This window comes from Chiloscyllium punctatum, chromosome 29 (genome assembly GCF_047496795.1).
Source record: "Chiloscyllium punctatum isolate Juve2018m chromosome 29, sChiPun1.3, whole genome shotgun sequence".
NCBI lineage: Eukaryota > Metazoa > Chordata > Chondrichthyes > Orectolobiformes > Hemiscylliidae > Chiloscyllium > Chiloscyllium punctatum.
Genome location: NC_092767.1, coordinates 58,463,416 through 58,470,333, shown reverse-complemented (window position 1 = coordinate 58,470,333; position 6,918 = coordinate 58,463,416).

Here is a 6,918-nt window from a genome sequence, read left to right as displayed (position 1 = left end):
GGGACCAGTCAATCTCCCAGTCTGCTATGCTGTTCAGTTAAATCATGACTAATTTGTATCTTAACTCTGTCGGTCTGTCCTGATGCCAGAACGGAGCTAAGTAAACATATTAATACCTGTTTTAAAATGTCCAATTGTCACCTCATCCCAACAGCATTTTGGAGGAGAGAGCTCCAGATTTCCCCTCTCTTTTGTGTCGAGAGTGCTTTGTGATATTGCTCCTGGACAAACTGGCTCTAATTTTATAGTTATGCTGTCGTATTTGGGATTAAATGGACCACTGTTTACCCAACAACAATGTTATGGTGAAATCACGGAATGTTACAGCACAGGAAAGTGTTCTGCTTTCTCTTTGGTAGATCTTCCCAATTAGTGCTAATCTTCTCTTTACCCAGACCTTTTTTTTGCCAAGTGTTTTTCCAATTCTCTTTTGTAAAGTTATTGTTGCGCCCTTTAATGCAGGTGCATTCCAGCTCACATAACTCCCTGCAGTAAAAATGTTTTTGTTTGTGTCCAATGGAATCAATTTAATTACTCTCTCAAATCATTTATGGTTTTGAACGTTATTATCAATCTCCTCTTAAGCTTTTCTGCTTTAGAGGAAAACATGAATCAGTACTTTAATTACAATATACTGAGCAGATGCTGGTGAAAAATCAAAAGTGTGGTAAATATTCTGGCAGCATCTCTGGAAATAGAAAAGGACCTGGATCTTCTGAGGAGCAAGATTATCATTAGATTGCTACTGCACACAAATTTTCCCAACTCAATGCTGCACTACTTTATGCTGCAACTATACAAAACGCTAATGCGGCCACATTTGGAATATTGTGTACAGTTCTAGCCGCCATATTTTGGGAAGAATGTGGAAGCATCGGAAAAGGTGCAGAGGAGATGTTGCCTGGTCTGGAGAGAAGCTCTTATGAGGAAAGGCTGAGAGACTTGGGTCTGTTCTCATTGGAAAGAAGAAGGCTTAAGAGGGGATTTGATAGAGACATACAAGATGATTAGAAGATTAGATAGCGTAGACAGTGAAAGTCTTTTTCCTGGGATGATGATGTCAGCTTGTATGAGGGGGCATAACTACAAATTGAGGGGTGATAGCTTTAAGACAGATGTCAGAGGCAGGTTCTTTACTCAGAGAGTGGTAAGGGCATAGAATGCCCTACCTGCCATTGTAGTTAACTCAGCCACATTAGGGAGATTTAAACAATCCTTGGATAAGCACATGGATGATAATGGGATAGTGTAGGGGGATGAGCTGAGAATAGTTCACAGGTCAGCACAACATTGAGGGCTGAAGGGCCTGTTCTGCACTGTATTGTTCTATGTTCTATGCATTTCTTGCTTGAATCTAACTTTATGAGAAACTCAAGAGTGTAGTATTCTTTGAAGAGTCAATCACTGTGAAGTGGAGTCTGAGGGAAGACAGGACACACCCACCTTTTACAGGACTATTCCTCCATGGAAAGTTTAAATGCCTAGTGTGCATGTAACTGGATAGGTATGTGGATGAACGAGTGATTAGGTAGGCTGGGCAAGAGTATGAGGTGGCAGATGGGTGGGATTTGGCCCAGGAGGTAGTCAGGGGATCAAGGCCTAGTAATGGAGATATTCTGGGATTTGGGTGTGCTGTTGGGAGGTAGTTTAGGTAGGTCAATTTCGAGTTGTTGGGGTCAGTGTGAGTGATTGGAGGGGTCCGTTCTTGAGTTTCTCGGTCTAGATTTTTCCTGTCCCTGTTCACTCATTCATCTTTGAGAGAGTAACTAAATTGATTCCATTGGACACAAACAAAAACATTTCTGGGTAACTGTCCAGGTAAATATGTAGGAACTGTCAGATGTTACCAAAGGATCCTTCCACATTCAACAGAAATTTACCTGTATCTTTATCAATGTCATCTACTGAATCCGTTGCACCTGATGTGGTCTCTTCTACATCGTGGAGACAGGACACCTTCCTGCAGATTGTTTCAGAGAACATCTCTGGGACACCCGCACCCACCAATCCCTCCGCCCCGTGGCTGAACACGTCAACCTTCCCTTCCACTCCATCAAAGACATGCAGGTCCTGGGCCTCCTCCATCACCAAAACTGCTACCACCTGACACCTGGAGGTAGAATGTCTCATATTCTGCTTTGAGACCCGCATCCACGTGGGATGAATGTGGATTTCAACAGTTTCCTCATTTCCCCTCCCCACACATTATCCCAGTCCCAAGCCTCCAACTCGGCACTGCCCTCCTGACCTGTTCATCACCTTTCCCATCTATCCTCTCCAATAGCCCCAACCTATCACCTTCTCTCTCACCTTCATCTACTTATCACTTTCTCAGCTTCGTTCCCCCCAACCTCACCCCCCTCCCATTTATGTCTTAGCCCTCTACCCCCCCCCCCCACCCCCCCCCACCCCTCCCCAGCCCACAAGCCTCATTTCTGATTAAGGGCTCATGCCCGAAACATCAACTCTCCTGCTCCTTGGATGCTGCCTGACCTGCTGTGCTTTTCCAGCACCACACTCTCGACTCAGATGTCACTAACTGTAAATCCAAGTCAGAAATATTCATGAAAGGTTCTGGAGAGCAGGGAATTTTTCATTGGAAGTTGAAACATCCTGGGCAATTCCCAATGGACATGAATCCATCAAGACTTCCACAGGTTCTGACCCACATCCTGTTTTGAAAGTAGATCTTCTACAATCCAGAGGCCCAAAGAGGTCAGCCAACATTTTCGAGTCTGTAACCTTTTGTCAGAACGGAAGGGAATTCATAATTCTCAATGAGTATACTTTTCATTAAGGAATGATAAATGCCATGGAAATGCATAATATTTTCTGAATTAGGCTAGTCACATTTCTGTTCGTTAATGCACTTAAATAGACTGGAGTTCGACTACTTTGCAAACAAGCTCTCAAGTATAACTATCAAAGAAAAGCAGCTGGTAATTTAGAACCAACTTCTTGAAGCCAAAGTTATTCCAAAACATTAAACAGTTGTCAAAGAGACATAACGTCAACAATTGCAAGGTCCTGTGTTGTAAATTGCTCAGTGAAATACATGGCCTGTGTAGAAAGTCAGGGGAATTTGTATGAATGCAGTTGAAATAATCTTGTATGTTTTGCATTTGCAATGTTGAAATGAGAGTTTATGCGATCTGGGAAGCAATTTGGCTGTTTCTCACTGAAGTACTGTATTAATCTGTTGTTTTGCAGAGGTAGAGTGACAGTTTGCTTGCTGATGGTTTTAAGTACATGTGAAATGATCTGGACCCTCAGTTGCAGTAAGCTCAATCCAGTATTAATGTGATAACTTTCCTTAGACATTCCAGAAAGGGAGGTGGTATTGGCAAATTGAAGTGAAGTGAGTTGGGAGGGAGCTGGTTTATGTGAGCTCACTGCTGAAGCACATTGTAGGAGGAAACCATATATTGCATGGAACCTCCACAATAATTGGCTCAGGACAGCTGATACTATCACTGGTTGTAAGAGGGAAATGTCCCTATTTCCTGGATAACATCACACTTTAAGTTTGTAAACACTGTTAAAAGATTTAGTGCAAGATACAATGTCACTGCACTCAAGCATCCCCACTGTTTATTGTCACAGATTAGTTCTGTCCTTCTCCTTTGAAGGTCTCCTATAATTTTCGGAAATGTCTCTAGATAAGGACTTGTAACTATCCCTCCTGAGGAACTCCTCCCTCCTCTTGTCCTTGAAGTCATCAACAACAGTATTGTTCCAGCAACATAAGAAGCTGACGGAAGCTGCCTGATATTCAAATAGCCTCTTTCCCCAAAATACGTACTATTTCTCCACTGTGTGGTTGTTTCCAGTCACTGCATGAAACTACTTCATGTGCTCCAGGAGCTTGGTGTCTCGTTCTGTAACCCAGTTCATAACATGGAATTCTGTCACAAGCAGACAGCTATCTGCTTAGTCTTAAAACCAGCATTTGTCAGTGGAGCCCACCTATTATCATCGGTACCTGGTGGCAGACATTGTATGCCTATTGTGGAGAATCATTTGTCACTGGAAATTCATGGGGCGATGACAGCCTGTACACTGACATTGAGAAGGCTGGTATCTGCAGCAGGAACCAAGGATGTCACAGCAGTGCACAGGATGGACTGGCAGGTAAGACATTGATGGATCAGAAACTCAACACAACCAATCCATAGAACCTAAAGATCTGAGGGAAAAGGAAGTGTTTAATGCCTCAAAACAGTTAAATTTGATATTTTTGTCCACAATTCTTTACCTCAATATGGTCCCTCCTATTTCTCACCTATATACTGTCACTAGCTGACATCATTACCATGTTAATTTTCACATATACATTGAAACACCCAGCTTAACCTCAAACATCTCCCTCCTTAACTGTTACACCATCTCTAATATATCAAAATACTTGTCTGATATCCAATATTAGATACGTACAAATTTCCTTCACCTAATTATTGGAAAAACTGAAACCATAGTCCTCACAACTAACATTCCCACCTGATTTTATGTTATCAGCAAACTTGGATACACTACAATTGGTAGAAAGTGAGGACTGCAGATGCTAGGGATCAGAGTTTAAAAATGTGTTGCTGGAAAAGTGCAGCAGGTCAGGCAGCATCAAAGGAGAAGGAGAATCGATGTTTCGGGCATAAGCCCTTCTTCAGGATTCCTGAAGAAGGGCTTATGCCTGAAATGTCGATTCTCCTTCTGCTTTGATGCTGCCTGACTTGCTGCGCTTTTCCAGCAACACATTTTTAAGCTCTATACTACAATTGGTCCCCATATCAAAATCACTGACGCAGATTGTGCATATCTGTGGCCAAGTGCTAATCGTTGTGGTACTTTATTGGTCATGGACTACAGCCTTTGAATGACTCATATATTCCTATTGTTCTGGCATCAGCATCCATATTTTTGTCCAATTTTAGTCACTAACCTGAATATGATTATATCAAAGAATTAGGATTAGATTTTATGTCACGTGTACTCAAACACAGGAATTCAGGAGTACGGTGAAAAGTGTACAAAGTCGCCATTCTCCAGCACCATCTTGGTTACAAAAACCAGAAATATAAAAACCAACATCAGAAATAAAAGAAACAAAGCCAAAAGAAAAGAAAAATGTCCATATCTAAAAGAAAGGAAAATGTCCAGATCACTGAAAAGCTGTACGGAACGTTCAGCACCTAGGCCAAGTTGTGGCCTATAGTCTTTTGCTGTCATTGTCTCTGTTTTCTGGGAGGACCTTTGCCACCACTACTGCCCCCATTGATGGGAGGAGTCACAAACTTTCTGCTGCTGCTGCGTCTGATTGCTGGGAGGCTGCTACCATCCCACAATGACCCATTCTCGCTGCTGTACCAATACCGATGACCCCACCGCAGAAGGTTTCAGTAGGATTCACCATCAACATAGACAAAGAAGACTGGACAAACGAAAACAAACCATACATTCAGTCATTAAATGCTAGCCATTGCCTATCTACTGAATTTTAGAAAAGAGTTTTACTTAACTGGAGAATGATTGCAGAATTCTGAGGTGCAGAGGGATTTAAGTATTGGGGTACATGAGTCATAAAAATGAGTGTGAAGGTACAGCACATGATCCAGAAAGCTAATGGGTTGCTAACATTTATTATGAAAGAATTTGAACATAAAAATAAGAATTTTATGCTTCAGCTGTAGAGGGCATTGGTGAGATCCCATCACATATATGTGCGATGGTGGTGGTTCAGAGGAGATTTACTGGACTGATACCTGGAATGAAGATAGGTTTGACAGGTTGAGCTTGTTGCCATTGGAATTTAAAAGAGTTAGCAGTGACTTGATTGCAGTATGTAAGATCCTGAATGATCTTGACAAGGTGCGTATGGAAAGGATGTTTCCTGCTGTAAATCAGTCCAAAGATAGGGGATGATGTTTTAAATTTAGTGGTTGCCCTTTCAAGACAGAGATAAAGAGAACTTTAATCTTGCAGAGGTCTGTACCACTTTGGAATTCTCTGTCACAGAAGGCAGCGGAGGAGTGATCATTCAATATTTTTGAAACAGATGAATATACCCTTGTTCGGGAGGGGAATCAAGGGTTTTGGGGGTTACAAAGATGTGTGGAAATAGAAATATACAGATCTTGCGGAATGGTGGAGCAGGCTTGAATGGATGAATCAAGATTAGAGTGGTGCTGGAAAAGGTCAGCAGATTAGGTACCATCCGACGAGCAGGAATATCGACGTTTCGGACAAAAGCCCTTCATCAAGAATCTGAATAGATGAATGCTGAACTTCTGTTCCTATTTTGCAAGTAAGCACGTTCCTATACGTAGTCTGAAGTCCCCCATTATTAGGCGAAAGTGAGGACTGCAGATGCTGGAGATCAGAGTCAAGATTAGAGTGGTGCTGGAAAAGCACAGCAGGTCAGGCAGCATCCAAGGAGCAGGAAAATCGACTTTTGCCCTGATGACACACCTCCGCATTCCTGATGAAGGCCTTTTGCCCAAAACGTCAATTTTCCTGCTCCTTGGATGCTGCCTGACCTGCTGTCCCCCATTATTACTCTATTACACCTCCAATACCGTGCTATAATTTATCACAACGATTTGATGACCTACAAAAACTCTTGTGCCAATGTTTTCTGCACGTTACTGCTTCTTAGCTCCTCCAAAATTGATCCCACATCTTGATCTTGCAATCTCATCCTTTATTAACAGTGCTGCTGTACCTCATTATCCTTTCAGCCTCTCCTTCCTAAACTTCTGGCTTTGCTCATGTCAATCTCATTCATGTATCTTTGCATTAGAGGCATTGTAGAAATGTAAGATGCTGTTACAGTATTTCTCGTCTTGCTGTGATGCCCATCATGATCAATCAGCTTGAACATACTTACTGGGATAATTTGTTCCTTCATTGTTTACATTGCTGCGG